Here is a 15,903-nt window from a genome sequence, read left to right as displayed (position 1 = left end):
AATTGAAAATTAAATATTAATGAGAGAAAATGTTGGGTAGATGTCTTAGTAGATTTTTTTTAGTAGATTTGATCTTAGTAGTAAACAAAATTAATAATTATGTCAAATTTAGTTTTAAATGGTTTTGTAAACTTTTTTTTAAAAGATTTTGTCTAAGTCTGTTCTTTTTTTTACCAAAGAAAAAGGTTTTCTCTAAGTTGTACTTACGCAATGAATCAAGAAAAGAATTAACTTTGTGAATGAGGAAGAGGGAAACTAAAAATGGCAAGGTACACCCTTTGTTGAACCGAACATGCATACCTTACTTCCTTAGAAACGGTTTCGTCTCATGTGTGTACTGTTCTAAAAGACCTCTTTATTCTGATTCTTCTCCTTATTCTCTTTTACTTTCTTATAATGATGGAAAGGCTCTTCTTCTTCATCTCTTTAATCATGTTCTCTCTGTGACAGGTGAAGAAAGTGTTTCCAAGAGAAGTATTGTTAGATTGATTCCAGAGATTCCTCGTCTAAAAGAACATATAACTTATTACATTATTCGTTATAAGACGTCGAATTTTGTCATGTATACACTTCTATGTTACGTGAACTTTAGTCAGTTAGATTAATAATTAAAACATTATTACTCCAATTTTTAAAACTCTTATTTTAAACGGTCACTTTATTTCTTACAAAAACTAAGATTTAACTTAACCAACATGACATTACTATGAAAACTGAACTCAATGAAACATAAGTTTTAGGCCCTTGGAATCAAGTAAACTCTGGATTTGATGATGGACCCTTTCCCTTGATGGCCGAGCTTGAATCCTGGACAACAGGAAATCCTACGACCTGACCCGCAGGAACACAGCCATCCGCGAACCTCACGACACTTTCCATGTACTGAGAGTGAAACTCGGCTCCTCTGTTTGCTTCAAAGTGACTTGGGGACGGATCGAGCGAAAAGGCCAAGATATGAAGCCGCCATACCGCTTTGGCTAACCCCAAAAACTCTCCATAGAACTGACTTCTTGGGTGGTTACCAGCTAAAACCATCTCCCTTTGCTCCGAGTCTCCGAACAAAGACTCTTCCATCTCGTGGTGAATGATGGAAAGGTACTTCTTCGAGCAGAACTTACCAAAATGGCAAGTCGGCAAGATCCCAAGCAGCTCCATGGGTACCATTGCCTTCATGTCTTTGAACTGAGCAAAGGAGTCACGACGGTACTGGTCCGGGTTGATAAGAGAAGACAACTTCCGTCCATGTAAAACGTCTCGTGATCAAACCCTTGGAAGATTTTTCGACAGATGTAAGATTCAAGAGCGAACTTCGCGTGCCTGTTGGAAACAACAGAGGAAGCCAACGCAGAAGCTGCAGACACGCCACCACTGTCTGATGCAGTTTGCTCTTGGTCTTTCTGCTTGAGATGAAATTGATACTGCTGTCTCTGATGCGAGCTGCATGTTGGGACATCGCAGCTGCCGTTCGGTCCATCGAAGCTGCTCCGGCTGAACCAATAGGAACCAAAATTCAAATATATTAATCTCACTTACATTCAAGCAACACCCAGCTATTCATAATTACAGAACAAAACAAAGAAACAGACCTTCCACTGTGTCTAATAATACAAACTCGGTTCCGGTTTGGTGCGGCTAAAAAGAAACACTATCGTCACGAAAGGAAAGATGATAGTATTAATAATGCTAAATTACAGGATCATGTTCACCGGAAAAAAACTATCAGAGCAATCAATCAGGATAAGTTCACCGGAAATTTATAAATCAGAAAAATCAGGATCTGAAAAAGAAAACTACTCACATTAACGTCAATCATGAGCCTCAACAACAGATGAACGTTTGCCTGACTTCAAATCTGGTAAAATAACTCTCGAGTTAGCCACTAAGAGAGATGAGTATAAGAGAAGATAATATGAGATGATTAGTCGAAAGAAGAAGAGATCGCGACTTACAGCAGAGAAATACCGAAGTATTTATACCCAGAAATTACAGATCTCGCCGACGCAAAAGACGCATTGAAGAACTCGTAGTGGGCAACTGTATTAATGGAATTAAATACAGAGAATGGTAACGCAATCAGTTTCGCGAAAGCGAGGACACTCGATCGTCATCGCCGTCGACGCACAAAGTGAAACGAATAACAAAGACATGTGCGTTTTTGTTCAGAGACACGTGTCAGCAGCAGGGGAGTCGACTTATCTATGTGGCATCCTAGGTATCTCTCTAAGGAGAGAGTAAACCCTACTTTATATAAATAGATATATAGCATGTTTATGCGCACGCAAAGACAATCACAAAGTTAAACTCGTGTATAAACGTACGGTCAGAGACCAGATTGCTTTCGCTCAGTAGTTTAGATAGTGGAAATATACCACTAAACCAAAGGGAATTTTGGAAAATGTGGCCGAAACGTCTTTATAATTAGTAAGGCTGGAAGCCTGAGCTTCATCAGCTTGGCCTAAAGGTCCAGGTCCGGCACTGCGTACGGTCATTAGTTATAAGTTATAACAATTTATACAACATATATACGTGTTATGACTTATGGTTACCATGATCAGTTGTAGTAAACTAGTAGTGGATGGGTTGAGGGTTGAGACACTTATACACATATATATATATATATATATATATATATATATATATATATATATATGTACATGTCATGGTTATCATTTGCAGTATAGTGTCAGCAGGGTGAATGGGTTGATACACTTAGGCACGTGTGTAAGCAAAATAATTTTAGGATTTAAATTTGTATTATGTTGTTGATATGTGTATTTGTTGATATGTGTACGGAGTATATGGCATAGTTTTTATGCAATTTATACTTAAACATTCAAAAAGTTTAATTAGACATTATTATTGTATGATTATTAGCCTACAATCTACTGCGATCTACTTGGATTCACTTTGTAATCAAATTCAAGATTTGTTTACCGGCTGTTTACTTCCCTTGGTCAATGTGAAGGAGCTATATACTCACACCAGAGCTATCTCAGCTAGCAAATGACTAGAACTTAGCTCAAGCTCAAGCTTTTTACAATGATAGTGTTCTTCTCTTTCTGTTTCTGGATCTTTAACAACCTTCTAACCTCACAAGAAAGAGCGTGTGTTATCTTATCCTCGAGAGAGAGAGAGAGACTTAGTCTAAAACGACTTAGAGTATAATTAACTCGGGTTTTTAATTTGGGGTTTTTAACTCATGATTTGACACTTTTTTTTTACTTTTCGGCTAAGAGTCGGCTTTTATATCTTATTTAAGAGACGGTTCTTGATTTTTTTAGTTAAAAGCTAAGAAACGTTTCTTAACCGAAACTAAGAACCCCACCCTAAGAGCCCGGGTTAATCATGGTCTTACAAACTCGTCGTTACATTGTCCAACAACTAATCAAGACCAGTTTAATAAACCGCTTAATCCCAAACCATCGCTGACTCGTATCAGCATTAGACAACAAACCACAATTATTTAGAAAATAATTATCTTACTCCCAAAATATTTAATTTTTATTTATTTTAAAAAGGGGGGAGTTGTCCATAAATTACGTGAGTTGTACGATGAAATTAGAAAATTAGGGTTTGTAGCTAGCAGTCAGATCATTGTTCACCAAAAATCCGATATGCTGGGTCCAAGAGTATAAGGTTTATTTTGGTCGATTTCTCTTCTTCTTCTTTTTTGATTTGTGAACGAGTATCTTGTTAATATCAAGTGCCTTGTCCCCGAGGGAATTTGCGATAACATCAAAGTAAAAGAAGAAGAATCTCCACGAAGTTGTATTAAGCAAAAATCACTTCACATGTTGAATTCTCCATACGTACAATGATCTGATTTTTTTATACTTACTGTCAGTGTGTGTGTGTCTTTTTTTCTTTTTCTATGTAAGATTCCTGTGGCAATATGTGCGAGATCTAATTTATGGTGTATCTCAATATATATGGTACGTACGAACTCATTGGCTAGTAGCTGGTTAGCTAGCTCTGTCACGATTTCGTGTCTTTAATTAGTTTCATCTGATTGTCCGCAACTAACTATCCATCTTTCGTTTTCTTGTTGGAAGTAGCAAGAATAGTAGGAACGTTTGACATATATGTATTTATGAATTATCTTGTATAAAAGTGAATCGAATGCATTGTACTAATAAATAAAGTTAGCAGGTCGTCTTCACAGTCTTTATCAGCTGGCACAATCTCCTATCACACCATTCTTTCCTCACACGTTTGCACACTTAGTATCACATTTGCATAACACGTTTGCTTTAGTATGAGATCATAGTTTGGCGGGCCAGTTCTCTTTATGGATCGTAGTAATTTGTAAGGATGTAAATAAAAAGGATGGTCAGTTGTTAAAACCAGAAAAAAAATATAGCCAGTTGCATGAACCAAGCTAGACGTTTGTATTAATTGGTTCGGTAGGCCGTACGCACACTTCCAATGCTTGTTGATTTTTTTCGTCCTGAATAAAGAAAAGCCCCAAAATATAACGGTTTGGCTAATTTGCGAACATGTGTAAAAGATTTATCGTGGAAGGGGAAACTTTTACCCAAATAGTAATCGAGAGTAATTGAGAGAAGATGTAGATAAAGTGAAGAGCGGTGTTATGAAACCGACTCGGATCCACGGTTGAACCGGTAAATCCGGTGATCCGAAATAAATTCAGTTTAAGTTTTGTGATAACCTAAAATTTAAAAATCCGCAAAAACCCACCAAAACCCAAAACTTCCTCTCGGTTGAACTACTGGTTGAACCAATGGATAATTTATATATATATATATATTATATATATATATTTTAGTTATGTTTTTAGATTTTGTTTTATATTTTAAATTTCCAACTAAAAAATTAGGTTTTTTCAGTTTTTTTATCATTTTCTTTTTTTTTTGCTCACTTCTGCTGATATTGTATCTCTTTTGTCTTTTTGCTTTTTGATTATATTGTTTATTATAAATCTCTAGTACTAGGTTTACGTGTTCTAAGTCATGTGTATATTGTTTTGCTGATAAGTTTTATAATTTAGATTAAATTTTCTGATTTTTAATCATACATAATACCAATTATACTATTTTATTTGTGATTTTTAGATTTTGATGAAGATTTCATTATGCCACTAAAAAAAAAATATGAAATGAACTATGGTAGAAACTAGAGAGAACCAAAATTAGTTGATGTGATTTGGTGTTAGTTTATTTTTGTTATGACAATTTATTACAATGATGTGTTACTTTTGGTTTATTTTGGATTTGAAATTTAATTTATTATTTACATTAGACATAAATATTTATGAATTTTATTTTTGATTTTTTAGATGTCATATTAACTAGTTACAATTTTTTTTTAAATAGTCTAAACTATTTTTGATATTTTATATATCAAATAAAAATAAAATATAAAAAGTAAAGTTAAGCATTTTCTAGATGTTTTTAAATATAAAATATATATATATCTAAACTATTATTTTATGTTTTAAAAAACATTTAGAAAATATTAACTTTAGTTTCTATATTTTTATTTTTATTATATAATAAAATTAAATCATTTATTAATTTGTGGCTCCACTTACGGTCGATCCAATGACCCAGTGACCCGGTAAATCGTCCGGTTCAATTTTCCGTCGGTTTTCAGAACATTGGTGAAGAGAGGTTAATTAGGCATCTATACTATTAAAGTACAAACACATTTAGATTTTTACTCTGTTTACCCCTATTAAAGAGGCATTTTTTGTATTCATTAATGACATTTTGGACATTTTGCATTGGTTTCTTTTTTAATTGTTTTGGTTTGTCATTAACCACCGGTTTCCTAATTCAATTTTGGTATGTGATTATTCCGTGTTTGATACTGCATCATTTTAATATTTTTCCAACCGGACATGTTTGAAACTGCATCGTTTTTTCTCAAACTATTTAATGGTTTGGTTTTAAACCGCTTTTTCCTAAATATAATCCCAACTATCTAACAAAAAATATTTATAAAAAATAAAAATTGTTTATTGGTTCAACCAGTGGTTCAACCGGTAACTGGATTTCGATTTTAGTAGTTTTTATTGGATTTTTAAATTTTGTTTTTTTTTTCAAACCCGAACTGAATTTATCTTTGATCAACCGGTAATCCGTTCAACCGCAGGTCTCAATCGAATTTCAAAACACCGATCAAAACTATAAAAACTGTTATATTGATTTATATTTAAAATATCTAATTCAAAATTATAAACCTAAAAATACATGTATAATATAGTTTTACCGAACATAAATCTGGATATAAAATACATATATGAGACGGATTATATAAATACATATACAAAACAGATTATATAAATGTGATTATATAAAATTTTCACCAAACATAAACCCGCGTTTTGAAAGCGCGGATCAAAATCTAGTTAATTAATTAAAGAGCAAGTGGTAAACGTAAATATTATGGTTGCTTCCCTCTGTACATTTTCTATCTACCTTTCCTAACTAACAATTCCATCGGCCGTACGACTAACAAAGAGAATAGTAGAGGAAGAAACAAAAAAAATAATCTGATGAAAGCTTTTGATAATTGCTGATTCATCTTAATTGCCACTACACATTCTCTCTCTCTATATAAATTAATGTAATTAACCCGTTAAACAATTTCCTTATCCACACCTTCCTCCATTAACGTACGTACGTATAAGTTTCTCGTTTACGCGCGTGCGTACTCTACCTTTTTTTTTTTTTTTTTGCGTACGTACTCTACCTTGTTTGAACGATGGTTACAACTTACAACAAGAAAAAAATATATATATACACAAGTAACAGCCTGTGAGATATGTCATGGATGTCGCATATATATATATATTAGTGTTTGAAACTGTACAAATCTTTCCGTTTTATATAATAAGATAATCAAAATTAACATGTCAAGTGAATCAGATGCATGTACTTAGGTGGCGTTGTACTATATATATATATATATATATCTTTATATATACTTAGGTGGCATTGTACATACACACACATATATATATACTAGTTTTTGATCCGCGCGCCCGCGCGGATGTTTACTTTTCATAATCATATGTTTTTATATTCGTTATGTTATAGTTTCATATGTTTTTCATGGTTGACATTGGTGTGTCTTGTCTAGGTCAGCAATTTTTCCAAACCGAATCGGATTTTTTGGTTTTCGGTTCGGTTATGGTTTTTAATTCGGTTCAGTTTGGTAGGATTTTAAAAAATAAATCGATTTTCGGTTCGGTTCGGTTTGATTTTCGGTTTTCAGAATAAAGATTTAAAACTTTAAAACCAAAAATAACCAAAAATATCCAAAAATAACCAAAAAATCAAACAAAATTAATCGAAAACCCAAAAATATCTGAATTTAACCAAAAAACTGAGTTTAACCGAAATATCTGATTTTTTAAATTAAACTATACCAAAATTAACCGAAAAATCTGTTATTTTCGAAAATAAAATTAAAAACCAAAATTAACAGATAACCGAACAGAACCAAAATTTAATTCGGTTAATTTCGGAATCGATTTTCAAAATTTCGGTTAACCAAAAACCGACGGTTTTGAACAACTCCCCATTTATCAATGGATAAACCATGTTGAAGTCGGTACATGCGACTTCGTTTGCAAGAAGCCTGGATCTTGTTTCCCTAAAAAAACACATGAATATATTAGATTCAAAGAAACGGATCTTGTTTCCCTAAAAAAAACACATGAATATATTAGATTCAAAGAAACATAGGTAATGCTATAAGTAGAAGAAACATTAATAAATATAAAGTTACTCATTGATCTGCTAAAACCATCTCAAAGCTATCACCTCCGAAAAGTGTGTGTTGCTTTCAAGAATGCAACCATTTCACTTGAACTCTCCAATTGTTTTTGTATGGTCTCGGTTTTGTGAAAGGAGCAAAAGCCGTCAAGATAGACATGTTTAGGATTTGAGTTTTCTTTGATATGTTTTGACGTTAGATGGAGTCGATATATATAGTTGTGAATGGAAAGAGTATGTTAAATTTGAAAAATTAGTAAAAGATTTGGTTAGTTGTGAGTTACACGCAAAATCTCACAAATATTATGTCTGTGAACCTTAATTAATATATTTTCCTTATTTATGATATCACATTTAAAATTGAATATACTTTTTAATGATAAGCATTGGAGCCGATTGATTGGATTGTATCTGTAGAAAATTTATTGTAGAATTTAAACTGTAGAATTTTTCTGATTTAGCTGTAGAAATTAAATAAGAGAAATGATAAAAATGAATATACTTTTTAATGATAAGCATTACGTGTTTGTAAGATTTAAAATCTGAATATGCTGATTGCGTTCGTTAATTGATATTGTTTATTTATATGGAGCAAGCGTAGAAATAGAAAAAAAATGTTGTTTTGTTTTGGGAAACAAATATTTAGTAAAGATATTCTACAGTTAATTGTTATTAAGTATATGTAGAAATCGTTTTGGGAAAATTTTGTTTCGATTTTGGATGTACTAAATATTGTTAAATAGTTTTTTGTACTGGGCATAAATCTTATGATGTCGTAATTTAAACAAATCATAAATTGGATATGTTTTCAAACCGGTTAACCATATTTGGTTTAGATTAATATACCATACGTTTATTTTCATATTCAATTAAGAAACAAAAATTGTTAAGAATGTTGTAAATCATGTGTTTATGGATGTCCATTAACCTTGTTAGGCCCATTAGCCATATTAGGCCTAATATATTGTGACCTACTTGTACTTCTATATAAGGAGATGTAATCGACATTATGAAAGATTAATGAGTACTTTTACAACACGTTATCAGCACGAAACTCAAACCCTGAGACAAAATCCGGCGGCCACAAAACCCTAGTTCCGGACGCGACTTCAAACCGCCTTTCCTCCCAAACCGTTCCGACTCTGACGTCGAGCTACCTATCAAATTGAAGATCTCGATGAGACGAATCCAACGCCGGAAACCTCACCTCAATCGGACTTCAGACGCGTTCTCACCGTCCGTTCTAAGTCGCGCCTCAAAACCCTAATTCTGGAAATCTCAAACCAATTCGGACGCAACTTCAGATCCTTCGTTCTCCCTAACCATAAGGATCCAGACGACGGGTAATATATCAAATTGAAGCCCACAATGAGGCGAATCGATCGCCACAACTCCCGTGTCGATCTGATTTGAGACGCGCCTTCACGCTCCAATTAAAGACGCGCCGTCAAGTTCTGAATCCGTCATAGAAACCCTAAAAACGGCGCGATTCAAAATCGTCATATCTCTCAAACCCCAAGGACTCAGAAGACGATCCACATACCGATGTGAAGCCCTTGACTAGAGGATTACTCCGGTGGAAGCAGAACGTCGTTCCGATCTCCGACACGCCTGCACTCGCAGTAACAGTACGCGGCGCCGTTTTGATTTTTGGAACCCTAATCCGAATTCAAATCTTATGAAAGCTAAATTCATCATACCTTAGTTCTTTTCTGATATCTTGTTTAGATTATAATGTTCATGTTTTCTAATACTCATTGTGTTTGTTTCATGAACTAAGAAGAGATTGGTGCAACAATATAAGAACACAAGGTGTTCCTCGATTCAAAACCCTAATTCGGCCACAACTTCAAATTGCTCTATCTTTCAAACCGTAAGGAGTTAGACAACGCGTAATATATCAAATCGAAGCTCTTGACTAGAGGAATACAGAGCCGCCAAACTCGTGTCTATCAGATCTGGGACGCGCTCTCACTCGCTACTACAAGGGGCGCCGTCAACTTGACTTAAAACTCTAATCAAAACCTAAACCGCAGCCTCTCTCTATACTTTGTTTTTTTTCTGCGATTTGCTTGATCTATCTATACTAACTTGTTTTTATTCGTTTTTGTTTAAGTTTTATAAAACTACAAAATATTTTTACTCAAACCTAAGACACGATCTATTCCAGGCCGTTCCGGTCATTCAGTTCGCGATCCAACTTGTTCCTGCTTTCGGTGGTCCGGTTCTACAAACATCAAAGTTTAGGTAAAACCCTAAATACTAAGAATCCATAATTAATTGTTTCATGTTCTTGCTTGTTTGAATTGTCAAAATCGACAATAATAGAAATATAAAATTGCTATAACTGATTAGAAACATTCATGAAAGTTTCTTGATTGCTAGAATGCAAAATTTCCTATTTTGAAAAATTTCCTTTTTGCTTGAATTGCCTTTTAATGTTGCTGGAATTTTTCCTTTTCTAGTTTAAGTAAAATAGAAACTTGATAGGAATGCTAAAATCGACTTGATAAATTTATTTAAAGTCATATTTCCAGTTTTGAATACATCGGAAAAGGAAACCCAATTTTGTTTTCAAAACTCTAAATTTCCTAATCTGATCCGATTTCCTTAAAAGTTGCAAGGTTTATTTTTTAACATGATTGATTGCATATAGAAATCACCTTATTAGGTTGCATTATTCACCTTGATTGTTGAGATTGAATATAGATGCTTGATTTAATTACTACTTGCATCCAACTGAAAATTGTTTGTATGATCCGATTGTTTTAGAGAAAACAAATATTATGATTAATCATACAGTGGCCGTGGAACCTTATTATCTCGTATGGCCGTGTGGCATGAGAATCTATATGCATTGATATTAATTATATTCTAGATTGGGCTATGAACACTTTAGCTACCTTGAAGTCTAGAGGACTCGGGAAGTGTATCATATATGGCAATAATGATCAGGAAGATAATGTCTATTGCTTGATGAGCAAAATAATTAATACATCCTGGATCAAACCCATTCCCTATAGCCAGTAAGGCTGGAAAAGGGTGAAAGAACCCAAAGAAAATTAACCATGTCCATAATGATTAAACCATACGACTGTGACCGTGGTGGATGGAGAGGACATGGGCGTGATCAATTCACCTCATATGGTCACGTGAATAACTATGGTACAGGCCGTGGATATCAATCCCATACAGGCCGTGGTCAAGGCAATTATAACTCGAACGACCGTGGACATGGAAACCACAATAACCGTGGTCGTTGGTTCCTACCATGGTCGTAGTCGTGGATCAGTCCGCAGTATTTTGATACCACAACACCCGACCAAGTAAGTGTGCCATATATATATGGAGAAGGGAATCTTTGGGTTAAGAATTATAGTATGTCAATGAAGGAGTAGTATGGACAAATTCCGAAAAATTCCGTTGAGCATGTCCATACTATAAGTAAGCCCCATGTCAGACATCTTTGTGGACAAATCCGATTGCACATGTCCACATAATATAATCCCTCTGTCTGATTTATATACTTGATGATAAATCTAATGCATGATAAATTTATGAGTATAGTCAATACAAACCTCGGCCAAGGCATTTGCCTAAAGGGGCAAGATTTTATTCATCCAAAGAGAAGTCCCATTGAGTTATAAAACTTAAAGTGTGAATGGTTTCCATATTGAACATATGGGCAAACGAAGGAAACATAAATGTTCCTTTAGAGTTTGAAAGAAAAATCGCCCAAGGCATATAAAAGGGGTCGAGGCTACACTGATCAAGACTATGCTAAGGATCAGTGTGATAAGGCACAAAGGCCTATGGTAACCTGAATGGTTGACCACGAAATTAAACACTTTATGGCATGACCGGACTAGCCATCCTGGTCCAAACTTGATGCAAAGTTAAATATTACAAAGGCACAAAGAGTTATCCCATCTCACGTTGTGAAACATGTACACAAGGGAAACTCATGAGCCTAAATAGTCCCAAGCATCACGAAATGGCATAATGGTTTAGTGTTCTTACACAAACAAATTTTATAGCATGTTCATGAAGGGGAGAATGCACACCCGTATGATACATGACCATACTATAAAAACATGAACATGATAGCCAAAGTGAAACATGATAAATGTCCATAAAAGCATAAATTGGCCGACTAGGCCATAACCTATAAGGTTGAGACTATAAAAGTCTACAGCATCCGCAAATCACAGCATGTTCATGAAGGGGAGAGAGGATAACCCTATGATACATGAACACACTATAATCTTGCGGATATAACAGCTCATTTGTACTGTCCTTTAAAGACAATCAGATGTATGAACTTCTAGTTCTCTGACTCTCCATACAGAGGTCACAAAGATATTTGATTAAGGACATTAACTCCTAAGACTAAAAGTCTACAAGCTTGGGGACATCACGAATTTACATGTATGAGAAATGAGATGCATCAGGCCATATAAAGTGAGCATAGATAATCCCATCTAAGAATGATAAAGGGTCATGATCCAGACATAGACCATCCTAAGAAATTATGTATAAACCACCACAAACATGTGTGCCGTCTAGGATGGAAACTCATAAAAGATGAGATAAGATTGGGATTATATGTTGGATAAGAGAAGATGTCTTTCTCCCACGAATTCTAAAAGACCATGAGCCAAACATGGGTGATCAGATGATCAGATTGTGGCCAAGGTACACGGATTACATATAAGATGTATCTGACTATCCAACATCAAGGAGAAAGAAATAAGCTGGTAAATATAAAAGTGATAAGAGAAATGGATTGGTATTAACCATCCTTGTCTTGGCAAAGATCCTCGGACCATAGAACATTATACTGGACGTCCAATCCCATACAAAGAAAGAGAATCATGGAAATGATATGCCAGACAGACCCGAATAAATGACTAAGGTCATACCAGCTTAGCACCACGAAATAAATGTCCTAGTAGAGACATAATCAAGTGCTATAAGTCTATATAAGATAGACCAATATGTTCCATGTATAAGGAACCTCAGATAGAAAGAGAAAGGTGCTCATAATGATAGATCCGAGGTCACACTAAGGAAACCAGACCAGACATTGAGATAAGGCCGGCCGGCTCTAAGGTACAGGTACCATACAATGTGGCTTGGGACGCCAAGCTGCAAAGTATTTAGTGGTCCTGATAAGAATGAAATCTCAATCGATTGTATCATGTCTGGAACGCGATAGAACGCGATGGAACATCATATAAGGTGTCGACACATACACACACAAGTGATAAAGATGCATAAGAGAAAGCACTTGAGCATGAGAGATATAAGCGAGGATCACGAACCCACGTGAGAGTACTCATAAAGAAAAGAAAGGGACGTGGGATTCCAAAGAGATTCAAAGAATCCAAAGATAGATGGACGTATCGGCCGTACATACAGAAAATGCCATCAAATGATAAAACCAGTGAATGGTCTTGTGAGAAAGAAAATCCGTGAGATTAAAGGACATGACCACGTGGTCTAGTGTGTCTATGATCCTTCATATAACATTCAAGTAAAGCTTGATTACACAAGGACACTCACAAGAGCCAAGGAACAGTTTATAAGGAGATATGCTCCTATGTGGTGGATGCTACTACAGAAAATCGAGATTGATTTTGTCTGGACACATATGAAAGAAATAATGGTGTAGTAAGCAGTATATGGATCACTGGATAAAGAGAATAAAGGTACCAAAGAAAGATGTGAAAGAAATTCTCAAAAAACAAGCTTTGTTCTTAAGTTGTTCATGGACTGAATCAAAGTGCAGCTGCATATAATAAGATTAAGTGATTCAGGATCAGTCCATATGAAATGAAAGAAATTCCTTGTGTTTATACTGAAAGAAAAGGATGATTAAGTTCGGCTGATTCTTGGACAGGCTATGATAGGAGTACAATGATCTATAATGGAGATCATAGCCGTGTATATGGGTTAGGATCTATGATCCAACGTACCAAGAACATAATGTGATATGGTCAGAGAATATAAGAGGATGAATCCATCATATTCACGGCCAAAGGATCCATATCAACTAGTGTCATGTTCGACCTAGTTCCACCTTAATCATCATGGTTCTGTCCCAGCCCGTTCAGATCCGTTCCCTTAGGTCTTGATTCCGACCTGAAATGTCCAAGTAAGAGGAACGTCATACTGACCCAAAATGGCTTAGTTCTGAGGAACATCAAACCATAACATGGTAGCCATTCATGAACAGACTATGGACACATATACTGAAGAAAGGTTTATGAAGGAGTTTTGGTCAAAAGTTATGAACGGGACATCGGACGATAGCATGATCAGAATGGATCATGGATATACAAAAGCATTTATGGTCGAAATCCATCCAAGGTAGATGGATGAAAACGAATGAGATACTCCCATGAATAGAAAGTCCATATGTTATGGTCAAGAACCATAGAACATGTCCGACCATATTTATGAAATGGACGAAAGACCCTGGTTCATTTATACTAATCAAAACAAAGAAAAGTTTGGTTGATTTGCTGATGCAGGATATCTTTCAGACCCAGACCAAGCTAAGTCACAAACATGAGACGTTTTATATTATGGTGGGACTGCGATTTCCTGCAGATCCATGGAGCAGACACTTACAGCAACATCATCCAATCATGCCGAGATCATTACCATTCATGAGGCGAGTCGCGAGGTCATCCAGACCAACTACATCCGTGTACCAGTCAAGTGCCATCCGTCCAACCAGGACATAGAGTGATCAGCAGTGAAGATGTACATTCTGACCTCATCTTAATGAAGTTCCAGAAGACATAAAGACGTTCAGGAAGCTACCAGTTCATTCAAGGAAGATTTCAGCTGATCCCTTCACTAAGGGCACTACCGACCGCGACGTACGAGAGGCATGTTCGCCAGATTAGATGCGCAGACTCAGAGACCTACACGAAGGTCCAAACCAGGGGGAGTAATGTGTGTTGTACTCTTTTTCCTGTCATTGGTTTCCCTTTTTACCACATTGGGTTTTGGGTTTTCCATGAGAGGTTTTAACGAAGCAACATTAAGCACATTACGAGCTCGATACGGTTATGGCATCCAAGGGGGAGTGTTGTAAATCATGTGTTTATGGATGTCCATTAACCTTGTTAGGCCCATTAGCCATATTAGGCCTAATATATTGTGACCTACTTGTACTTCTATATAAGGAGATGTAATCGATATTATGGAAGATTAATGAGTACTTTTACAACAAAGAAAGGGTTGATATGGAGATACATTATCTCATCTTGGTCTAAATTAAATTACATGTTTTCTGAAATTTATGGTTTAGGTTTGTTATAAGACAATTCAATACAAGTTTCTACGGTTTGATTTATAATACTAATAAGTTAAGACAATGATCTCGGTCATCATATATAAAAAGCCCAAACATTAGATTTTATTACAAACCAGACAGCCGAATGTTGTGGGTTACGAAACGTTAAATACGACTTTATAAAAAGCAAAATAATTTGGTATTGGATGAGAGATAAAACGACAGAGTTCAAAGTCAGTGGCATAGATATGTAATTTTTGTGCAACTATAAGGGTTAATTCCTTTTTGTACTTCAGCTTTAATAGTTTAGATATATATATATATATATATATATATATATAGAGAGAGAGAGAGAGAGAGAGAGAGAGAGAGAGAGAGAGAGAGAGAATGAAAGATGATGATGAGAGAGAGAGAGAGAGAGAGAATGAAAGATGATGATGTAGAGTATCATCCTATATGTAGGTCTAGGTGCATGGTGATTAAGTAATAAAGAGAGGTTGGAGAAAATGGAAAGGGGTTGGAGGCAAACCCATTAAGAGCATTCATTTCCTTTTAAGGTCGCTGAAAGTAATGAGTAACGATCCGTCAACGCCCTCTCTCCCTCTCGTTGACCACCCAAAATAATCCCAAGTTATCTTTCCCTGCTCATTCTTTTAGCGTTCAACAACTCTTCTCCTGCCTTCACCATTAATTATTAGCTACTCCTAATTACTAGTACTATTGTTTATTACGGAGTACTATACGCTGCTTGAGTCTACAAGCATATAAGTTTGGTTAGGGAATATTTATTAGCATTATTATAATTAAGTTACATAGCACAAGACATTTAAGGTTTCCATGTAAGTACTCTAA

At 35.3% G+C, this 15,903-nt stretch overlaps 1 pseudogene; it reads right to left on the bottom strand.

Moving 5' to 3' along the window:
* Positions 1–479: 479 nt before the first annotated feature.
* LOC108815491 (protein GRAVITROPIC IN THE LIGHT 1-like) lies at positions 480–14,475 on the bottom strand (annotated as a pseudogene).
* Positions 14,476–15,903: the final 1,428 nt, after the last annotated feature.

This window comes from Raphanus sativus, chromosome 7, assembly GCF_000801105.2.
Source record: "Raphanus sativus cultivar WK10039 chromosome 7, ASM80110v3, whole genome shotgun sequence".
NCBI lineage: Eukaryota > Viridiplantae > Streptophyta > Magnoliopsida > Brassicales > Brassicaceae > Raphanus > Raphanus sativus.
The sequence above is the reverse complement of the archived record's forward strand: the minus strand, read 5'-3'. Positions and strand labels throughout refer to the sequence as shown.